At 44.7% G+C, this 22662-nt stretch overlaps 15 non-coding genes across 15 annotated transcripts; all 15 read right to left on the bottom strand.

Moving 5' to 3' along the window:
• Positions 1–2074: 2074 nt before the first annotated feature.
• trnag-ucc (transfer RNA glycine (anticodon UCC)) lies at positions 2075–2146 on the bottom strand. The gene has a single exon. It is a non-coding gene; the product is annotated as a tRNA-Gly (tRNA).
• A 6215-nt stretch (positions 2147–8361) lies between these two features.
• trnag-ucc (transfer RNA glycine (anticodon UCC)) lies at positions 8362–8433 on the bottom strand. The gene has a single exon. It is a non-coding gene; the product is annotated as a tRNA-Gly (tRNA).
• A 528-nt stretch (positions 8434–8961) lies between these two features.
• On the bottom strand, positions 8962–9033 carry trnag-ucc (transfer RNA glycine (anticodon UCC)). Its single transcript has one exon. It is a non-coding gene; the product is annotated as a tRNA-Gly (tRNA).
• Positions 9034–10085: 1052 nt separating this feature from the next.
• On the bottom strand, positions 10086–10157 carry trnag-ucc (transfer RNA glycine (anticodon UCC)). The gene has a single exon. It is a non-coding gene; the product is annotated as a tRNA-Gly (tRNA).
• Positions 10158–10686: 529 nt separating this feature from the next.
• trnag-ucc (transfer RNA glycine (anticodon UCC)) lies at positions 10687–10758 on the bottom strand. The gene has a single exon. It is a non-coding gene; the product is annotated as a tRNA-Gly (tRNA).
• Positions 10759–11886: 1128 nt separating this feature from the next.
• trnag-ucc (transfer RNA glycine (anticodon UCC)) lies at positions 11887–11958 on the bottom strand. The gene has a single exon. It is a non-coding gene; the product is annotated as a tRNA-Gly (tRNA).
• A 1128-nt stretch (positions 11959–13086) lies between these two features.
• trnag-ucc (transfer RNA glycine (anticodon UCC)) lies at positions 13087–13158 on the bottom strand. Its single transcript has one exon. It is a non-coding gene; the product is annotated as a tRNA-Gly (tRNA).
• Positions 13159–14607: 1449 nt separating this feature from the next.
• trnag-ucc (transfer RNA glycine (anticodon UCC)) lies at positions 14608–14679 on the bottom strand. Its single transcript has one exon. It is a non-coding gene; the product is annotated as a tRNA-Gly (tRNA).
• Positions 14680–15207: 528 nt separating this feature from the next.
• trnag-ucc (transfer RNA glycine (anticodon UCC)) lies at positions 15208–15279 on the bottom strand. The gene has a single exon. It is a non-coding gene; the product is annotated as a tRNA-Gly (tRNA).
• Positions 15280–15807: 528 nt separating this feature from the next.
• On the bottom strand, positions 15808–15879 carry trnag-ucc (transfer RNA glycine (anticodon UCC)). Its single transcript has one exon. It is a non-coding gene; the product is annotated as a tRNA-Gly (tRNA).
• Positions 15880–17328: 1449 nt separating this feature from the next.
• Positions 17329–17400, bottom strand: trnag-ucc (transfer RNA glycine (anticodon UCC)). Its single transcript has one exon. It is a non-coding gene; the product is annotated as a tRNA-Gly (tRNA).
• Positions 17401–18272: 872 nt separating this feature from the next.
• trnag-ucc (transfer RNA glycine (anticodon UCC)) lies at positions 18273–18344 on the bottom strand. The gene has a single exon. It is a non-coding gene; the product is annotated as a tRNA-Gly (tRNA).
• Positions 18345–18873: 529 nt separating this feature from the next.
• Positions 18874–18945, bottom strand: trnag-ucc (transfer RNA glycine (anticodon UCC)). The gene has a single exon. It is a non-coding gene; the product is annotated as a tRNA-Gly (tRNA).
• Positions 18946–20395: 1450 nt separating this feature from the next.
• Positions 20396–20467, bottom strand: trnag-ucc (transfer RNA glycine (anticodon UCC)). The gene has a single exon. It is a non-coding gene; the product is annotated as a tRNA-Gly (tRNA).
• Positions 20468–21918: 1451 nt separating this feature from the next.
• On the bottom strand, positions 21919–21990 carry trnag-ucc (transfer RNA glycine (anticodon UCC)). Its single transcript has one exon. It is a non-coding gene; the product is annotated as a tRNA-Gly (tRNA).
• Positions 21991–22662: the final 672 nt, after the last annotated feature.

The raw sequence follows: 22662 nt of genomic DNA on the forward strand, positions 1-22662 counted from the left end.
CAATCCAATTGCCTTGGTTCACATTATTGTGTACTTAACATGTACTGTACATAGTGTTGTGGTATAATTAGTCTTTTAAAATGAAAAAGGTATTATTTTATAATTGTATATTTTATAAAGGTATACTTTTATTCTTTTGGATGTTTATTTTTTATTAAAACATAATTTAACTGAAAATGTCCCTAAATCCTTGACTGTTATTTTGGACAAGCACAATAAGTTACAGTATATATCACATTGCACCAATTAATTTATCAGTAAAATAAGGACTGTTATTTTGGGCAAGCCCAATAGGTAATATATCACAGTGCACCAATTAATTTATCAGTAAAATAAGTATCCTTCAGAAGCAAGTTTCATATTAGAAAACAAAAGTAAAGTGATTACTGATTCATACTCCATTAAATATATGAATTAGTGAATGTGTCAAAAGGTATAAATAACATCTTCATTTTCACCTCAGCTGGGATTCGAAGCGAAGTTTCAGTGAGGAATAATATTGATAAAACCTGGAACACGCCCTCAAATTTTTCTCGCTTCTGATTGGCTAGTCACCGATCTACAGGTATACATGCCTGGCCCCCGCGTGGAAGGCAGCTATGCTCACCACTATACCACCAACGCAGGCGGTTGGGCATAGACTGGATGCCGCCTTGTGCGGTCAGCAAGAATGCTGGCAACACATTAGCAGCTGGCAGGAACCGAAACTCTCTTTGTTTGGGCCCGGCACTGGAAAAAATACGCATGAACTTTTTGACCGGACCTACCAGGCTCTTTATTAAAAAAGCAAGCTCTCTAATTTAATAACGTAACCCGTTTTACACAGACACTTCATATTTAAATGGTATTAGATGATTTTTTTGGCTTCACTGGCTTCTGTGAAGCGATGACCTAAAATGATGCATGAGGCCGTTCCTGGTCGGGGGGGCGCTGATCGGGGGCGACTACCTTTCACTGTTACTCCTCGTTAGTATAGTGGACAGTATCTCCGCCTGTCACGTGGAAGACCGGGGTTCGATTCCCCGACGGGGAGACCTAGTCCTTTACTGCTGCCCAAAGACCCATACAAAAGTTTTGCTCCAGCCACGAGTTAAAGGAGGAGTTGGCCAGGGCCATACTAGGGCCATTTTTTCACCACATTTTGAATTTTGGGTGTATATTAATTCTGCTGGCATTTTTTGCCACCAAACCCTGATAACATTAAGAGAAACATAAACGACAAAACTAACAGTTTTCTATATTGTTTTTCGTCATTGGAAAGAACAACATTTTTGGCTTTAAAGCATGATTTAAAAAGAAATGTGGCAAATGTTATACAAAACATATACCGTCATTAATTATCATTTGAATATTGACAACATTAAGCTACATTTGAAAACATAATTGTGTATAAAGAGGCATGCTGTTTTGACCAATATTAATCTCTCTAGATTTAAAGATAGTCAAATTAACTATAACAAACAGGTTAAACAAGCCATAGCTTACTTTTAGACGTGGTGAATGAAGTTCGACTGTTCGAGGTTGTGATGGTCGTCCGATATCCCTTGCCAGTTATTATGCGTACAAAAAATCTTCTTGCATGAATATGGTCATTTTCTAGTGTTTATATCCAAAAAGATACGATGCAGGGAGATGTTTTTGTATTTAGCGCGCTCACCGCGATGTAGGCTATTTCTGGACTTGTGCAGCGTCACGCAATCGCGCAGAATCTGATGACGTCAATGGTTCCGTTGCTTTCATTTTGTTTATCAATGGATGTTGCGATGATTTATATAAAAATGTATATCAAGTCATTCTCGAGTCATACAGTTCAAGTCAAGTCAAGTCTCAAGTCATTGGATCTCAAGTCAAAGTCAAGTCGAGTCATTTTTTTAATTTAGTCAAGCAAGTCTCAAGTCCTTAAATTTGCGACTCGAGTCTGACTCGAGTCAAGTCATGTGACTCGAGTCCCCCATCTCTGCCTTTACTGCTGCCCAAAGACCCATGCAAAATTTTTGCTCCAGCCACGAGTTAAATGAGGAGTTGGCCAGGGGCCCCGGACGACTGTTTTAACGACAGCTTGAGCAAAAGGCGATGCGTTGGCCGGGAATCGAACCCGGGTCAACTGCTTGGAAGGCAGCTATGCTCACCACTATACCACCAACGCAGGCGGTTGGGCATAGACTGGATGCCGGGTTGTGCGGTCAGCAAGAATGCTGGCAACACATTAGTAGCTGGCAGGAACCGAAACTCTCTTTGTTTGGGCCCGGCACTGGAAAAAAACGCATGAACTTTTTGACCGGACCTACCAGGCTCTTTATTAAAAAAGCAAGCTCTCTACTTTAATAACGTAACCCGTTTTACACAGACACTTCATATTTAAATGGTATTAGAATATTCGTTTGGCTTCACTGGCTTCTGTGAAGCGATGACCTAAAATGACGCATGAGGCCGTTCCTGGTCGGGGGGCGCTGATCGGGGGCGACTACCTGTCTCTGCAACTCCTCGTTAGTATAGTGGACAGTATCTCCGCCTGTCACGCGGAAGACCGGGGTTCTATTCCCCGACGGGGAGACCTAGTCCTTTACTGCTGCCCAAAGACCCATGCAAAAGTTTTGCTCCAGCCACGAGTTAAAGGAGGAGTTGGCCAGGGCCATACTAGGGCCATTTTTCCACCACATTTTGAATTTTGGGTGCATATTAATTCTGCTGGCATTTTTTGCCACCAAACCCTGATAACATTAAGAGAAACATAAACGACAAAACTAACAGTTTTCTATATTGTTTTTCGTCATTGGAAAGAACAACATTTTTGGCTTTAATTCAATTCAATTCAATTCAAATTTATTTGTATAGCGCTTTTCACAATACATATTGTTTCAAAGCAGCTTTACAGAAAGTGCATTTCAGAAATGTACATAGAAGAATATAGTTAGTTAATCATCATGTATTAATTTAGGGCATAACATATCGCCGGCGTTGAGTCGTCTCTTCACAGGCGTCGAGTCGTCTCATCGCAGGTGTTGGGGCATCTGAAGTCTCCGTGAGAGGCTGGATACAAACTGGAGCTGACGAACGCTATTTACCTCGGGACTAGCGTCCCGAGATAACAGCAGAAAAACAGATGGGAGATAATTAGCGTAGCTGCTGTTCATAATATTAATGCAGTCGATCTGATTCAACAGTGGTATAAAAGGTAAGCATTATGTGAATGCTTGGCTGAAGAGATGCGTCTTTAATCTAGTTTTGAACTGGGAGAGCGAGTCTGAGCCACGAACAGTATCAGGAAGGCTATTCCAGAGTTTAGGAGCTAAATGTGAGAACGCCCTCCCTCCTTTAGTGGACTTAGATATCCTAGGAATGACCAGAAGCCTCGAATTTCGGGATCTTAAAGAACGCGATGGATTGTAGGGCGATAGAAGGTCCATTAAATACACAGGAGCTAAACCATTTAGGGCTTTATAGGTCAGTAGTAGTACTTTGTAATTGATACGGAACTTAATAGGTAACCAGTGCAGAGATGATAAAATCGGTGTTATATGATCATATTTTCTCGACCTAGTAAGAACTCTAGCGGCTGCATTTTTGGACTAACTGTGGCTTGTTTATTGAGGATGCAGGACAACCAGCTAATAAAGCATTACAGTAATCTAGTCTCGAGGTCATGAATGCATGAACTAACTTTTCTGCATCAGAAACAGATAGCATGTTACGTAATTTAGCAATGTTTCTAAGGTGGAAAAAAGCTGTTCTTGTAACATACGAAATATGATTTTCGAAAGACAAGTTGCGGTCTAGTATAACACCCAGGTATTTTACTGTAGTCGATAAGGTAACAGGACATCCTTCTAAATTAAAGTTGTATTGTAAGAGATTTTGTGGGTAGTTTTTTGGACCAATAAGTAATACCTCAGTTTTATCTGGATTTAGTAGCAGGAAATTACACGTCATCCAGCATTTTATATCTTTAAGACATTCTGTCAATTTAGATAAGTTAGTGTATTCATCTGGTCGTGATGCAATATATAATTGAGTGTCATCAGCATAGCAGTGGAAATTAATTCCATGTTTTCTTATAATATTACCAAGTGGCAGCATATATATTGAGAATAGCAGAGGGCCTAACACCGATCCTTGCGGCACTCCATAGTCTACTGACGTTATCTTTGATTTTTCCCCATTTAAACAGACAAAATGGTAACGGTCCGATAAGTACGATCTGAACCAGCTTAATGCCTGTCCCTGAACACCAGTGTAGTTTTGTAGTCGATCCAGGAGTATTTTATGATCTATAGTGTCGAACGCAGCGCTAAGATCGAGTAGAACTAGTATTGAGATACAGCCTTGGTCAGAAGCTAAAAGTAAATCATTTGTAATTTTAACTAGCGCAGTTTCTGTGCTATGATGCGGTCTGAATCCTGACTGAAATTTTTCGTATATCTCATTTTCTTGCAAGAAAGAACACAATTGAGCGGACACAATTTTTTCTAGTATTTTAGACATAAATGGAAGATTTGAAATGGGTCTGTAATTTGCTAAGTTATTTTGATCTAATTGCGGTTTCTTAATAAGAGGTTTTATTACTGCCAGCTTGAATATTTTTGGAACATGACCTAAAGATAAAGACGAGTTAATAATATTGAGAAGAGGCTCTTCCACTACAGGTAACACTTCTTTCAGTAGTTTAGTGGGTATTGGATCTAATAAACATGTTGTTGGTTTAGATGCAATGATAAGTTTATTTAGCTCTTCCTGTCCTACAGTTGTAAAGCGGTGTAGTTGTTCTTGAGGGACGATAATTGAGGCTGAATCACAAGACACCATAGAGGATTGTACATTTACAATTGTATTTCGGATGCTTTCTATTTTCTCATTGAAGTAATTCATAAAATCATTACAACTATACTGTAACGGAATATTTTGCTCTGGTGATGTCTGTTTATTTGTTAGTCTAGCCACGGTGTTAAATAAAAACCTTGGATTATGTTGGTTATTTTCTATTAGTTTGCGGAGATGCTCTGCCCTGGCTGCTTTTAGAGCCTTTTTATAACGTGACACACTGTCTTTCCACGCGATTCTAAAGACCTCTAAATTAGTTTGTTTCCATTTACGCTCTAAGTTACGAGTTTCTCTCTTGATAGCATGTGTAGTACTATTGTACCATGGTGCTTTAGTTTTCTCTCTAACCTTTTTCAATCTAATTGGTGCAACAATATCTAATGTACTAGAGAAAATGGTGCTCAAACTGCTGGTCATTTCCTCTAGTTCATCTGTTTGTTTGGGTTCACTGAGCAGCTGAGATAGATCAGGTAAGCTATTTGAGAATCTATCTATAGTGATTGGAAGGATTGTTCTGCCTGGTCGATAACGCGGCGCAACATGACAAATTTCAGCAGTACGTATTATACAAGTTACCATGTGATGATCAGTGAGATCGTCACTTTGCGGTATAATATCTATATCGGTTGGATCGGTTCCATATGATATAATTAAGTCTAGTGTGTGATTTAGACGGTGAGTGGGACCACTGACGTTTTGCTTGACCCCAAAGGAGTTTAATAAATCTGTAAACGCAGTCCCTAACGCATCATTTGTGTTATCTACGTGTATGTTAAAATCTCCAACAATTATTGCTTTATCAACATTGACCAATAGATCTGAGAGAAAGTCTGCAAACTCTTTTAGGAAATCAGTGTAGGGCCCTGGAGGTCTATATACAGTAGCCAAGGCTAGAGATAATAGGGATTTCTTTCTTACATCTAAGAGCGTAACATTTAGCACAAGTACTTCAAACGAATTAAACCTGTGACCTGTTTTCTGAGTAACATTAAGAATATCTCTATAGATTGTTGCAACACCGCCGCCACGACCGATCAGACGGGGCTCATGCTTATAACAATATCCTGACGGAGTAGACTCATTTAGACCGAAATACTCATTTGGTTTAAGCCAGGTTTCAGTAAGGCAAAGTACATCGAAGCTATTATCTGTGACCATTTCATTTACAATAACCGCCTTAGGTGTGAGCGATCTAATGTTTAGAAGACCTAGTTTTAGAAATTGTTTTTGTTCACTGATATTTAGATTTTCTGGTTTAATTACAATAAGATTTTTCCTAGATCCTACACTACATTTATTGTTTGGCCTCACTAGACGAGGAATAGACACAGTTTCTATATAATGTTCTACACTACTTATATCAATTAAGTTGGGACAGCAAAGACTGTGAATTGGACTTTGACTTACTAGTCAGATGGTGTGCAACGTCTTGGAGATGTTGTCCGACAGAACAGCCGCTCCGGCTCTGCTGGGGTGCAGGCCATCAGCACGGTAGAGCCTAGGTCGCTCCCAGAACAGATTCCAATTATTTACAAAGAGCAGTTTCTGTTCATTACACCATGACATTAACCATTCATTTAGAGCAAATAGTCTACTGAACCTTTCTTGTCCTAGTCGGTACGTGGGAAGCGGTCCAGACACGATGATCGTTGCCTCAGGCGCTGTGTTGCGTACCGCCTCGATCAGGCTCCTGTAGTCCTTCTTCAGAACCTCCGTCTGCCGCAGCCTGATGTCGTTCGTTCCCGCATGGAGGACAACGGCTCCGACGCGCTCGTCACCGTTCAGAATCTCGGGAACCTGTGCGGCGACATCAAGAACACGAGCACCAGGAAAGCAGTGAGTGCGCACCTTACCCTTACCTGAGGAAGCGCGGACATGACGGACCATGGAAGTGCCGATGATCACGGCGTCGTCGCGTTCCGACTCGTGAAGAGGGGAGAAGCGGTTCCGGGTGGAGATCTCGAAGACCGGGAGGGGCGGAGAGGCTCTTGCTCTGGTCCTGGCTCGTGTCTTCCGCTGTGGGATCACCCAGGGTCCATGGTGTTGTGTAGGTGCCGGAGTGAATGAAGCCAGAGATGATCGCGTCCTCCTGGGCAGAGAAACGCACGGAGTAGAGGAAGTCGGAGTCAAAAAGTTACTAACCACTGACTTGTGAGCATCGGCGCGTGACGTTTCAAGCGCTGATCGCCGATCCCGCAGCTCGGCTTGCCTCTCCAGCAGACCACGGATCTGTTTCTCCACCGATTCCAGTTCCAATCGTACCGACATCAGCTCGAATGTGTCCTCACCTGCACTCAGAGGTAACGTTAGACACACATCCGATATGTTCGCCATTATAACAGATGAACAGTAAATTAGCAGTGATACTACCAATATCACTACTAATTTAGGACTGGAATGCTGGATATAACCTGTATCCTTTCAGTGAAACGGGTGTAAAATCAGACGCTCGATAGGCGCGAGCCCACGCGTGAAATGCTAACGGGCTAAAGGCTAGTAGCCGAGATTCGCAAAGTTGGATCTAAGTAGCGATATCAAAGCAATCCGATTGTTTTTTTTATAGGGAATAGTATCGAGGATAGGTTCACACGATATAAAAATAGAAAGTGCTTGTTAATAAATGAGTGGTAAAGAAGAAAATCAAGGATTAATGAATCAATTCGACGGAGCTCTAAACACAAACAAACACCGCCCGCGCATGCGCACTATCAGTCTATCTAAAATTAAAAAGCACTATCACAAGCACTATCACTATCTTTAAAGCATGATTTAAAAAGAAATGTGGCAAATGTTATACAAAACATATACCGTCATTAATTATCATTTGAATATTGACAACATTAAGCTACATTTGAAAACATAATTGTGTATAAAGAGGCATGCTGTTTTGACCAATATTAATCTCTCTAGATTTAAAGATAGTCAAATTAACTATAACAAACAGGTTAAACAAGCCATAGCTTACTTTTAGACGTGGTGAATGAAGTTCGACTGTTCGAGGTTGTGATGGTCGTCCGATATCCCTTGCCAGTTATTATGCGTACAAAAAATCTTCTTGCATGAATATGGTCATTTTCTAGTGTTTATATCCAAAAAGATACGATGCAGGGAGATGTTTTTGTATTTAGCGCGCTCAGCGCGATGTAGGCTATTTCTGGACTTGTGCAGCGTCACGCAATCGCGCAGAATCTGATGACGTCAATGGTTCCGTTGCTTTCATTTTGTTTATCAATGGATGTTGCGATGATTTATATAAAAATGTATATCAAGTCATACAGTTCAAGTCAAGTCAAGTCTCAAGTCATTGGATCTCAAGTCAAAGTCAAGTCGAGTCATTTTTTTAATTTAGTCAAGCAAGTCTCAAGTCCTTAAATTTGCGACTCGAGTCTGACTCGAGTCAAGTCATGTGACTCGAGTCCCCCATCTCTGCCTTTACTGCTGCCCAAAGACCCATGCAAAAGTTTTGCTCCAGCCACGAGTTAAATGAGGAGTTGGCCAGGGGCCCCGGACGACTGTTTTAACGACAGCTTGAGCAAAAGGCGATGCGTTGGCCGGGAATCGAACCCGGGTCAACTGCTTGGAAGGCAGCTATGCTCACCACTATACCACCAACGCAGGCGGTTGGGCATAGACTGGATGCCGGGTTGTGCGGTCAGCAAGAATGCTGGCAACACATTAGTAGCTGGCAGGAACCGAAACTCTCTTTGTTTGGGCCCGGCACTGGAAAAAAACGCATGAACTTTTTGACCGGACCTACCAGGCTCTTTATTAAAAAAGCAAGCTCTCTAATTTAATAACGTAACCCGTTTTACACAGACACTTCATATTTAAATGGTATTAGAATATTCGTTTGGCTTCACTGGCTTCTGTGAAGCGATGACCTAAAATGACGCATGAGGCCGTTCCTGGTCGGGGGGCGCTGATCGGGGGCGACTACCTGTCTCTGCAACTCCTCGTTAGTATAGTGGACAGTATCTCTGCCTGTCACGCGGAAGACCGGGGTTCGATTCCCCGAGGGGGAGACCTAGTCCTTTACTGCTGCCCAAAGACCCATGCAAAAGTTTTGCTCCAGCCACGAGTTAAATGAGGAGTTGGCCAGGGGCCCCGGACGACTGTTTTAACGACAGCTTGAGCAAAAGGCGATGCGTTGGCCGGGAATCGAACCCGGGTCAACTGCTTGGAAGGCAGCTATGCTCACCACTATACCACCAACGCAGGCAGTTGGGCATAGACTGGATGCCGCCTTGTGCGGTCAGCAAGAATGCTGGCAACACATTAGCAGCTGGCAGGAACCGAAACTCTCTTTGTTTGGGCCCGCACTGGAAAAAAACGCATTAACTTTTTGACCGGACCTACCAGGCTCTTTATTAAAAAAGCAAGCTCTCTAATTTAATAACGTAACCCGTTTTACACAGACACTTCATATTTAAATGGTATTAGATGATTTGTTTGGCTTCACTGGCTTCTGTGAAGCGATGACCTAAAATGACGCATGAGGCCGTTCCTGGTCGGGGGCGCTGATCGGGGGCGACTACCTATCTCTGCAACTCCTCGTTAGTATAGTGGACAGTATCTCCGCCTGTCACGCGGAAGACCGGGGTTCGATTCCCCGACGGGGAGACCTAGTCCTTTACTGCTGCCCAAAGACCCATGCAAAAGTTTTGCTCCAGCCACGAGTTAAATGAGGAGTTGGCCAGGGGCCCCGGATGACTGTTTTAACGACAGCTTGATCAAAAGGAAATGGGTCGGGCATAGACTGGATGCCGCCTTGTGCGGTCAGCAAGAATGCTCGCAACACATTAGCAGCTGGCAGGACCCGAAACTCTCTTTGTTTGGGCCCGGCACTGGAAAAAAACGCATTAACTTTTTGACCTGACCTACCAGGCTCTTTATTAAAAAAGCAAGCTCTCTAATTTAATAACGTAACCCGTTTTACACAGACACTTCATATTTAAATGGTATTAGATGATTTGTTTGGCTTCACTGGCTTCTGTGAAGCGATGACCTAAAATGACGCATGAGGCCGTTCCTGGTCGGGGGGCGCTGATCAGGGGCGACTACCTGTCTCTGCAACTCCTCGTTAGTATAGTGGACAGTATCTCCGCCTGTCACGCGGAAGACCGGGGTTCGATTCCCCGACGGTGAGACCTAGTCCTTTACTGCTGCCCAAAGACCCATGCAAAAGTTTTGCTCCAGCCACGAGTTAAATGAGGAGTTGGCCAGAGGCCCCGGACGACTGTTTTAACGACAGCTTGAGCAAAAGGCAATGCGTTGGCCGGGAATCGAACCCGGGTCAACTGCTTGGAAGGCAGCTATGCTCACCACTATACCACCAACGCAGATGGTCGGGCATAGACTGGATGCCGGCTTGTGCGGTCAGCAAGAATGCTCGCAACACATTAGCAGCTGGCAGGACCCGAAACTCTCTTTGTTTGGGCCCGGCACTGGAAAAAAACGCATTAACTTTTTGACCTGACCTACCAGGCTCTTTATTAAAAAAGCAAGCTCTCTAATTTGATAACTTAACCCGTTTTACACAGACACTTCATATTTAAATGGTATTAGATGATTTGTTTGGCTTAACTGGCTTCTGTGAAGCGATGACCTAAAATGACGCATAAGGCCTTTCCTGGTCGGGGGGCGCTGATCGGGGGCGACTACCTATCTCTGCAACTCCTTGTTAGTATAGTGGACAGTATCTCCGCCTGTCACGCGGAAGACCGGGGTTCGATTCCCAGATGGGGAGACTTAGTCCTTTTACTGCTGCCCAAAGACCCATGCAAAAGTTTTGCTCCAGCCACGAGTTAAATGAGGAGTTGGCCAGGGGCCCCGGACAACTGTTTTAACGACAGCTTGAGCAAAAGGCGATGCGTTGGCCGGGAATCGAACCCGGGTCAACTGCTTGGAAGGCAGCTATGCTCACCACTATACCACCAACGCAGGCGGTTGGGCATAGACTGGATGCTGCCTTGTGCGGTCAGCAAGAATGCTGGCAACACATTAGCAGCTGGCAGGAACCGAAACTCTCTTTGTTTGGGCCCGGCACTGGAAAAAAACGCATGAACTTTTTGACCGGACCTACCAGGCTCTTTATTAAAAAAGCAAGCTCTCTAATTTAATAACGTAACCCGTTTTACACAGACACTTCATATTTAAATGGTATTAGATTATTCGTTTGGCTTCACTGGCTTCTGTGAAGCGATGACCTAAAATGACGCATGAGGCCGTTCCTGGTCGGGGGGCGCTGTTCGGGGGCGACTATCTGTCTCTGCAACTCCTCGTTAGTATAATGGACAGTATCTCCGCCTGTCACGCGGAAGACCGGGGTTCGATTCCCCGACGGGGAGACCTAGTCCTTTACTGCTGCCCAAAGACCCATGCAAAAGTTTTGCTCCAGCCACGAGTTAAATGAGGAGTTGGCCAGGGGCCCCGGACGACTGTTTTAACGACAGCTTGAGCAAAAGGCAATGCGTTGGCCGGGAATCGAACCCAGGTCAACTGCTTGGAAGGCAGCTATGCTCACCACTATACCACCAACGCAGGCGGTTGGGCATAGACTGGATGCTGCCTTGTGCGGTCAGCAAGAATGCTGGCAACACATTAGCAGCTGGCAGGAACCGAAACTCTCTTTGTTTGGGCCCGGCACTGGAAAAAAACGCATGAACTTTTTGACCGGACCTACCAGGCTCTTTATTAAAAAAGCAAGCTCTCTAATTTAATAACGTAACCCGTTTTACACAGACACTTCATATTTAAATGGTATTAGATTATTCGTTTGGCTTCACTGGCTTCTGTGAAGCGATGACCTAAAATGACGCATGAGGCCGTTCCTGGTCGGGGGGCGCTGTTCGGGGGCGACTATCTGTCTCTGCAACTCCTCGTTAGTATAATGGACAGTATCTCCGCCTGTCACGCGGAAGACCGGGGTTCGATTCCCCGACGGGGAGACCTAGTCCTTTACTGCTGCCCAAAGACCCATGCAAAAGTTTTGCTCCAGCCACCAGTTAAATGAGGAGTTGGCCAGGGGCCCCGGACGACTGTTTTAACGACAGCTTGAGCAAACGGCAATGCGTTGGCCGGGAATCGAACCCGGGTCAACTGCTTGGAAGGCAGCTATGCTCACCACTATACCACCAACGCAGATGGTCGGGCATAGACTGGATGCCGCCTTGTGCGGTCAGCAAGAATGCTCGCAACACATTAGCAGCTGGCAGGACCCGAAACTCTCTTTGTTTGGGCCCGGCACTGGAAAAAAACGCATTAACTTTTTGACCTGACCTACCTGGCTCTTTATTAAAAAAGCAAGCTCTCTAATTTAATAACGTAACCCGTTTTACACAGACACTTCATATTTAAATGGTATTAGATGATTTGTTTGGCTTCACTGGCTTCTGTGAAGCGATGACCTAAAATGACGCATGAGGCCGTTCCTGGTCGGGGGGCGCTCATCGGGGGCGACTACCTGTCTCTGCAACTCCTCGTTAGTAAAGTGGACAGTATCTCCGCCTGTCACGCGGAAGACCGGGGTTCGATTCCCCGACGGGGAGACCTAGTCCTTTACTGCTGCCCAAAGACCCATGCAAAAGTTTTGCTCCAGCCACGAGTTAAATGAGGAGTTGGCCAGGGGCCCCGGACGACTGTTTTAACGACAGCTTGAGCAAAAGGCAATGCGTTGGCCAGGAATCGAACCCGGGTCAACTGCTTGGAAGGCAGCTATGCTCACCACTATACCACCAACGCAGATGGTCGGGCATAGACTGGATGCCGCCTTGTGCGGTCAGCAAGAATGCTCGCAACACATTAGCAGCTGGCAGGACCCGAAACTCTCTTTGTTTGGGCCCGGCACTGGAAAAAAACGCATTAACTTTTTGACCTGACCTACCTGGCTCTTTATTAAAAAAGCAAGCTCTCTAATTTAATAACGTAACCCGTTTTACACAGACACTTCATATTTAAATGGTATTAGATGATTTGTTTGGCTTCACTGGCTTCTGTGAAGCGATGACCTAAAATGACGCATGAGGCCGTTCCTGGTCGGGGGGCGCTCATCGGGGGCGACTACCTGTCTCTGCAACTCCTCGTTAGTAAAGTGGACAGTATCTCCGCCTGTCACGCGGAAGACCGGGGTTCGATTCCCCGACGGGGAGACCTAGTCCTTTACTGCTGCCCAAAGACCCATGCAAAAGTTTTGCTCCAGCCACGAGTTAAATGAGGAGTTGGCCAGGGGCCCCGGACGACTGTTTTAACGACAGCTTGAGCAAAAGGCAATGCGTTGGCCGGGAATCGAACCCGGGTCAACTGCTTGGAAGGCAGCTATGCTCACCACTATACCACCAACGCAGATGGTCGGGCATAGACTGGATGCCGCCTTGTGCGGTCAGCAAGAATGCTCGCAACACATTAGCAGCTGGCAGGACCCGAAACTCTCTTTGTTTGGGCCCGGCACTGGAAAAAAACGCATTAACTTTTTGACCTGACCTACAAGGCTCTTTATTAAAAAAGCAAGCTCTCTAATTTAATAACGTAACCCGTTTTACACAGACACTTCATATTTAAATGGTATTAGATGATTTTTTTGGCTTCACTGGCTTCTGTGAAGCGATGACCTAAAATGACGCATGAGGCCGTTCCTGGTCGGGGGGGCGCTGATCGGGGGCGACTACCTTTCTCTGTTACTCCTCGTTAGTATAGTGGACAGTATCTCCGCCTGTCACGCGGAAGACCGGGGTTCGATTCCCCGACGGGGAGACCTAGTCCTTTACTGCTGCCCAAAGACCCATGCAAAAGTTTTGCTCCAGCCACGAGTTAAAGGAGGAGTTGGCCAGGGCCATACTAGGGCCATTTTTTCACCACATTTTGAATTTTGGGTGCATATTAATTCTGCTGGCATTTTTTGCCACCAAACCCTGATAACATTAAGAGAAACATAAACGACAAAACTAACAGTTTTCTATATTGTTTTTCGTCATTGGAAAGAACAACATTTTTGGCTTTAAAGCATGATTTAAAAAGAAATGTGGCAAATGTTATACAAAACATATACCGTCATTAATTATCATTTGAATATTGACAACATTAAGCTACATTTGAAAACATAATTGTGTATAAAGAGGCATGCTGTTTTGACCAATATTAATCTCTCTAGATTTAAAGATAGTCAAATTAACTATAACAAACAGGTTAAACAAGCCATAGCTTACTTTTAGACGTGGTGAATGAAGTTCGACTGTTCGAGGTTGTGATGGTCGTCCGATATCCCTTGCCAGTTATTATGCGTACAAAAAATCTTCTTGCATGAATATGGTCATTTTCTAGTGTTTATATCCAAAAAGATACGATGCAGGGAGATGTTTTTGTATTTAGCGCGCTCAGCGCGATGTAGGCTATTTCTGGACTTGTGCAGCGTCACGCAATCGCGCAGAATCTGATGACGTCAATGGTTCCGTTGCTTTCATTTTGTTTATCAATGGATGTTGCGATGATTTATATAAAAATGTATATCAAGTCATTCTCGAGTCATACAGTTCAAGTCAAGTCAAGTCTCAAGTCATTGGATCTCAAGTCAAAGTCAAGTCGAGTCATTTTTTTAATTTAGTCAAGCAAGTCTCAAGTCCTTAAATTTGCGACTCGAGTCTGACTCGAGTCAAGTCATGTGACTCGAGTCCCCCATCTCTGCCTTTACTGCTGCCCAAAGACCCATGCAAAAGTTTTGCTCCAGCCACGAGTTAAATGAGGAGTTGGCCAGGGGCCCCGGACGACTGTTTTAACGACAGCTTGAGCAAAAGGCGATGCGTTGGCCGGGAATCGAACCCGGGTCAACTGCTTGGAAGGCAGCTATGCTCACCACTATACCACCAACGCAGGCGGTTGGGCATAGACTGGATGCCGGGTTGTGCGGTCAGCAAGAATGCTGGCAACACATTAGTAGCTGGCAGGAACCGAAACTCTCTTTGTTTGGGCCCGGCACTGGAAAAAAACGCATGAACTTTTTGACCGGACCTACCAGGCTCTTTATTAAAAAAGCAAGCTCTCTAATTTAATAACGTAACCCGTTTTACACAGACACTTCATATTTAAATGGTATTAGAATATTCGTTTGGCTTCACTGGCTTCTGTGAAGCGATGACCTAAAATGACGCATGAGGCCGTTCCTGGTCGGGGGGCGCTGATCGGGGGCGACTACCTGTCTCTGCAACTCCTCGTTAGTATAGTGGACAGTATCTCCGCCTGTCACGCGGAAGACCGGGGTTCGATTCCCCGACGGGGAGACCTAGTCCTTTACTGCTGCCCAAAGACCCATGCAAAAGTTTTGCTCCAGCCACGAGTTAAATGAGGAGTTGGCCAGGGGCCCCGGACGACTGTTTTAACGACAGCTTGAGCAAAAGGCAATGCGTTGGCCGGGAATCGAACCCGGGTCAACTGCTTGGAAGGCAGCTATGCTCACCACTATACCACCAACGCAGATGGTCAGGCATAGACTGGATGCCGCCTTGTGCGGTCAGCAAGAATGCTCGCAACACATTAGCAGCTGGCAGGACCCGAAACTCTCTTTGTTTGGGGCCGGCACTGGAAAAAAACGCATTAACTTTTTGACCTGACCTACCTGGCTCTTTATTAAAAAAGCAAGCTCTCTAATTTAATAACGTAACCCGTTTTACACAGACACTTCATATTTAAATGGTATTAGATGATTTGTTTGGCTTCACTGGCTTCTGTGAAGCGATGACCTAAAATGACGCATGAGGCCGTTCCTGGTCGGGGGGCGCTCATCGGGGGCGACTACCTGTCTCTGCAACTCCTCGTTAGTATAGTGGACAGTATCTCCGCCTGTCACGCGGAAGACCGGGGTTCGATTCCCCGACGGGGAGACCTAGTCCTTTACTGCTGCCCAAAGACCCATGCAAAAGTTTTGCTCCAGCCACGAGTTAAATGAGGAGTTGGCCAGGGGCCCCGGACGACTGTTTTAACGACAGCTTGAGCAAAAGGCAATGCGTTGGCCGGGAATCGAACCCGGGTCAACTGCTTGGAAGGCAGCTATGCTCACCACTATACCACCAACGCAGATGGTTGGGCATAGACTGGATGCCGCCTTGTGCGGTCAGCAAGAATGCTCGCAACACATTAGCAGCTGGCAGGACCCGAAACTCTCTTTGTTTGGGCCCGGCACTGGAAAAAAACGCATTAACTTTTTGACCTGACCTACAAGGCTCTTTATTAAAAAAGCAAGCTCTCTAATTTAATAACTTAACCCGTTTTACACAGACACTTCAAATTTAAATGGTATTAGATTATTTGTTTGGCTTAACTGGCTTCTGTGAAGCGATGACCTAAAATGACGCATGAGGCCTTTCCTGGTCGGGGGGCGCTGATCGGGGGCGACTACCTATCTCTGCAACTCCTCGTTAGTATAGTGGACAGTATCTCCGCCTGTCACGCGGAAGACCGGGGTTCGATTCCCCGACGGGGAGACTTAGTCCTTTTACTGCTGCCCAAAGACCCATGCAAAAGTTTTGCTCCAGCCACGAGTTAAAGGAGGAGTTGGCCAGGGCCATACTAGGGCCATTTTTTCACCACATTTTGAATTTTGGGTGCATATTAATTCTGCTGGCATTTTTTGCCACCAAACCCTGATAACATTAAGAGAAACATAAACGACAAAACTAACAGTTTTCTATATTGTTTTTCGTCATTGGAAAGAACAACATTTTTGGCTTTAAAGCATGATTTAAAAAGAAATGTGGCAAATGTTATACAAAACATATACCGTCATTAATTATCATTTGAATATTGACAACATTAAGCTACATTTGAAAACATAATTGTGTATAAAGAGGCATGCTGTTTTGACCAATATTAATCTCTCTAGATTTAAAGATAGTCAAATTAACTATAACAAACAGGTTAAACAAGCCATAGCTTACTTTTAGACGTGGTGAATGAAGTTCGACTGTTCGAGGTTGTGATGGTCGTCCGATATCCCTTGCCAGTTATTATGCGTACAAAAAATCTTCTTGCATGAATATGGTCATTTTCTAGTGTTTATATCCAAAAAGATACGATGCAGGGAGATGTTTTTGTATTTAGCGCGCTCAGCGCGATGTAGGCTATTTCTGGACTTGTGCAGCGTCACGCAATCGCGCAGAATCTGATGACGTCAATGGTTCCGTTGCTTTCATTTTGTTTATCAATGGATGTTGCGATGATTTATATAAAAATGTATATCAAGTCATTCTCGAGTCATACAGTTCAAGTCAAGTCAAGTCTCAAGTCATTGGATCTCAAGTCAAAGTCAAGTCGAGTCATTTTTTTAATTTAGTCAAGCAAGTCTCAAGTCCTTAAATTTGCGACTCGAGTCTGACTCGAGTCAAGTCATGTGACTCGAGTCCCCCATCTCTGCCTTTACTGCTGCCCAAAGACCCATGCAAAAGTTTTGCTCCAGCCACGAGTTAAATGAGGAGTTGGCCAGGGGCCCCGGACGACTGTTTTAACGACAGCTTGAGCAAAAGGCAATGCGTTGGCCGGGAATCGAACCCGGGTCAACTGCTTGGAAGGCAGCTATGCTCACCACTATACCACCAACGCAGGCGGTTGGGCATAGACTGGATGCCGGGTTGTGCGGTCAGCAAGAATGCTGGCAACACATTAGTAGCTGGCAGGAACCGAAACTCTCTTTGTTTGGGCCCGGCACTGGAAAAAAACGCATGAACTTTTTGACCGGACCTACCAGGCTCTTTATTAAAAAAGCAAGCTCTCTAATTTAATAACGTAACCCGTTTTACACAGACACTTCATATTTAAATGGTATTAGAATATTCGTTTGGCTTCACTGGCTTCTGTGAAGCGATGACCTAAAATGACGCATGAGGCCGTTCCTGGTCGGGGGGCGCTGATCGGGGGCGACTACCTGTCTCTGCAACTCCTCGTTAGTATAGTGGACAGTATCTCCGCCTGTCACGCGGAAGACCGGGGTTCGATTCTAGTGTTTATATCCAAAAAGATACGATGCAGGGAGATGTTTTTGTATTTAGCGCGCTCAGCGCGATGTAGGCTATTTCTGGACTTGTGCAGCGTCACGCAATCGCGCAGAATCTGATGACGTCAATGGTTCCGTTGCTTTCATTTTGTTTATCAATGGATGTTGCGATGATTTATATAAAAATGTATATCAAGTCATTCTCGAGTCATACAGTTCAAGTCAAGTCAAGTCTCAAGTCATTGGATCTCAAGTCAAAGTCAAGTCGAGTCATTTTTTTAATTTAGTCAAGCAAGTCTCAAGTCCTTAAATTTGCGACTCGAGTCTGACTCGAGTCAAGTCATGTGACTCGAGTCCCCCATCTCTGCCTTTACTGCTGCCCAAAGACCCATGCAAAAGTTTTGCTCCAGCCACGAGTTAAATGAGGAGTTGGCCAGGGGCCCCGGACGACTGTTTTAACGACAGCTTGAGCAAAAGGCAATGCGTTGGCCGGGAATCGAACCCGGGTCAACTGCTTGGAAGGCAGCTATGCTCACCACTATACCACCAACGCAGATGGTCGGGCATAGACTGGATGCCGCCTTGTGCGGTCAGCAAGAATGCTCGCAACACATTAGCAGCTGGCAGGACCCGAAAATCTCTTTGTTTGGGCCCGGCACTGGAAAAAAACGCATTAACTTTTTGACCTGACCTACAAGGCTCTTTATTAAAAAAGCAAGCTCTCTAATTTAATAACTTAACCCGTTTTACACAGACACTTCAAATTTAAATGGTATTAGATTATTTGTTTGGCTTAACTGGCTTCTGTGAAGCGATGACCTAAAATGACGCATGAGGCCTTTCCTGGTCGGGGGGCGCTGATCGGGGGCGACTACCTATCTCTGCAACTCCTCGTTAGTATAGTGGACAGTATCTCCGCCTGTCACGCGGAAGACCGGGGTTCGATTCCCCGACGGGGAGACTTAGTCCTTTTACTGCTGCCCAAAGACCCATGCAAAAGTTTTGCTCCAGCCACGAGTTAAATGAGGAGTTGGCCAGGGGCCCCGGACGACTGTTTTAACGACAGCTTGAGCAAAAGGCAATGCGTTGGCCGGGAATCGAACCCGGGTCAACTGCTTGGAAGGCAGCTATGCTCACCACTATACCACCAACGCAGGCGGTTGGGCATAGACTGGATGCCGCCTTGTGCGGTCAGCAAGAATGCTGGCAACACATTAGCAGCTGGCAGGAACCGAAACTCTCTTTGTTTGGGCCCGGCACTGGAAAAAATACGCATGAACTTTTTGACCAGACCTACCAGGCTCTTTATTAAAAAAGCAAGCTCTCTAATTTAATAACGTAACCCGTTTTACACAGACACTTCATATTTAAATGGTATTAGATGATTTTTTTGGCTTCACTGGCTTCTGTGAAGCGATGACCTAAAATGACGCATGAGGCCGTTCCTGGTCGGGGGGGCGCTGATCGGGGGCGACTACCTTTCTCTGTTACTCCTCGTTAGTATAGTGGACAGTATCTCCGCCTGTCACGCGGAAGACCGGGGTTCGATTCCCCGACGGGGAGACCTAGTCCTTTACTGCTGCCCAAAGACCCATGCAAAAGTTTTGCTCCAGCCACGAGTTAAAGGAGGAGTTGGCCAGGGCCATACTAGGGCCATTTTTTCACCACATTTTGAATTTTGGGTGCATATTAATTCTGCTGGCATTTTTTGCCACCAAACCCTGATAACATTAAGAGAAACATAAACGACAAAACTAACAGTTTTCTATATTGTTTTTCGTCATTGGAAAGAACAACATTTTTGGCTTTAAAGCATGATTTAAAAAGAAATGTGGCAAATGTTATACAAAACATATACCGTCATTAATTATCATTTGAATATTGACAACATTAAGCTACATTTGAAAACATAATTGTGTATAAAGAGGCATGCTGTTTTGACCAATATTAATCTCTCTAGATTTAAAGATAGTCAAATTAACTATAACAAACAGGTTAAACAAGCCATAGCTTACTTTTAGACGTGGTGAATGAAGTTCGACTGTTCGAGGTTGTGATGGTCGTCCGATATCCCTTGCCAGTTATTATGCGTACAAAAAATCTTCTTGCATGAATATGGTCATTTTCTAGTGTTTATATCCAAAAAGATACGATGCAGGGAGATGTTTTTGTATTTAGCGCGCTCAGCGCGATGTAGGCTATTTCTGGACTTGTGCAGCGTCACGCAATCGCGCAGAATCTGATGACGTCAATGGTTCCGTTGCTTTCATTTTGTTTATCAATGGATGTTGCGATGATTTATATAAAAATGTATATCAAGTCATTCTCGAGTCATACAGTTCAAGTCAAGTCAAGTCTCAAGTCATTGGATCTCAAGTCAAAGTCAAGTCGAGTCATTTTTTTAATTTAGTCAAGCAAGTCTCAAGTCCTTAAATTTGCGACTCGAGTCTGACTCGAGTCAAGTCATGTGACTCGAGTCCCCCATCTCTGCCTTTACTGCTGCCCAAAGACCCATGCAAAAGTTTTGCTCCAGCCACGAGTTAAATGAGGAGTTGGCCAGGGGCCCCGGACGACTGTTTTAACGACAGCTTGAGCAAAAGGCAATGCGTTGGCCGGGAATCGAACCCGGGTCAACTGCTTGGAAGGCAGCTATGCTCACCACTATACCACCAACGCAGGCGGTTGGGCATAGACTGGATGCCGGGTTGTGCGGTCAGCAAGAATGCTGGCAACACATTAGTAGCTGGCAGGAACCGAAACTCTCTTTGTTTGGGCCCGGCACTGGAAAAAATACGCATGAACTTTTTGACCGGACCTACCAGGCTCTTTATTAAAAAAGCAAGCTCTCTAATTTAATAACGTAACCCGTTTTACACAGACACTTCATATTTAAATGGTATTAGATGATTTTTTTGGCTTCACTGGCTTCTGTGAAGCGATGACCTAAAATGACGCATGAGGCCGTTCCTGGTCGGGGGGGGCGCTGATTGGGGGCGACTACCTGTCTCTGCAACTCCTCGTTAGTATAGTGGACAGTATCTCCGCCTGTCACGCGGAAGACCGGGGTTCGATTCCCCGACGGGGAGACCTAGTCCTTTACTGCTGCCCAAAGACCCATGCAAAAGTTTTGCTCCAGCCACGAGTTAAAGGAGGAGTTGGCCAGGGCCATACTAGGGCCATTTTTTCACCACATTTTGAATTTTGGGTGCATATTAATTCTGCTGGCATTTTTTGCCACCAAACCCTGATAACATTAAGAGAAACATAAACGACAAAACTAACAGTTTTCTATATTGTTTTTCGTCATTGGAAAGAACAACATTTTTGGCTTTAAAGCATGATTTAAAAAGAAATGTGGCAAATGTTATACAAAACATATACCGTCATTAATTATCATTTGAATATTGACAACATTAAGCTACATTTGAAAACATAATTGTGTATAAAGAGGCATGCTGTTTTGACCAATATTAATCTCTCTAGATTTAAAGATAGTCAAATTAACTATAACAAACAGGTTAAACAAGCCATAGCTTACTTTTAGACGTGGTGAATGAAGTTCGACTGTTCGAGGTTGTGATGGTCGTCCGATATCCCTTGCCAGTTATTATGCGTACAAAAAATCTTCTTGCATGAATATGGTCATTTTCTAGTGTTTATATCCAAAAAGATACGATGCAGGGAGATGTTTTTGTATTTAGCGCGCTCAGCGCGATGTAGGCTATTTCTGGACTTGTGCAGCGTCACGCAATCGCGCAGAATCTGATGACGTCAATGGTTCCGTTGCTTTCATTTTGTTTATCAATGGATGTTGCGATGATTTATATAAAAATGTATATCAAGTCATTCTCGAGTCATACAGTTCAAGTCAAGTCAAGTCTCAAGTCATTGGATCTCAAGTCAAAGTCAAGTCGAGTCATTTTTTTAATTTAGTCAAGCAAGTCTCAAGTCCTTAAATTTGCGACTCGAGTCTGACTCGAGTCAAGTCATGTGACTCGAGTCCCCCATCTCTGCCTTTACTGCTGCCCAAAGACCCATGCAAAAGTTTTGCTCCAGCCACGAGTTAAATGAGGAGTTGGCCAGGGGCCCCGGACGACTGTTTTAACGACAGCTTGAGCAAAAGGCAATGCGTTGGCCGGGAATCGAACCCGGGTCAACTGCTTGGAAGGCAGCTATGCTCACCACTATACCACCAACGCAGGCGGTTGGGCATAGACTGGATGCCGCCTTGTGCGGTCAGCAAGAATGCTGGCAACACATTAGCAGCTGGCAGGAACCGAAACTCTCTTTGTTTGGGCCCGGCACTGGAAAAAATACGCATGAACTTTTTGACCGGACCTACCAGGCTCTTTATTAAAAAAGCAAGCTCTCTAATTTAATAACGTAACCCATTTTACACAGACACTTCATATTTAAATGGTATTAGATGATTTTTTTGGCTTCACTGGCTTCTGTGAAGCGATGACCTAAAATGACGCATGAGGCCGTTCCTGGTCGGGGGGGCGCTGATCGGGGGCGACTACCTTTCTCTGTTACTCCTCGTTAGTATAGTGGACAGTATCTCCGCCTGTCACGCGGAAGACTGGGGTTCGATTCCCCGACGGGGAGACCTAGTTCTTTACTGCTGCCCAAAGACCCATGCAAAAGTTTTGCTCCAGCCACGAGTTAAAGGAGGAGTTGGCCAGGGCCATACTAGGGCCATTTTTTCACCACATTTTGAATTTTGGGTGTATATTAATTCTGCTGGCATTTTTTGCCACCAAACCCTGATAACATTAAGAGAAACATAAACGACAAAACTAACAGTTTTCTATATTGTTTTTCGTCATTGGAAAGAACAACATTTTTGGCTTTAAAGCATGATTTAAAAA

Source organism: Rhinichthys klamathensis, unplaced genomic scaffold (genome assembly GCF_029890125.1).
Source record: "Rhinichthys klamathensis goyatoka isolate OS25496 unplaced genomic scaffold, OSU_Roscu_1.1 h1tg000176l_1, whole genome shotgun sequence".
Classification (NCBI taxonomy): Eukaryota; Metazoa; Chordata; class Actinopteri; order Cypriniformes; family Leuciscidae; genus Rhinichthys; species Rhinichthys klamathensis.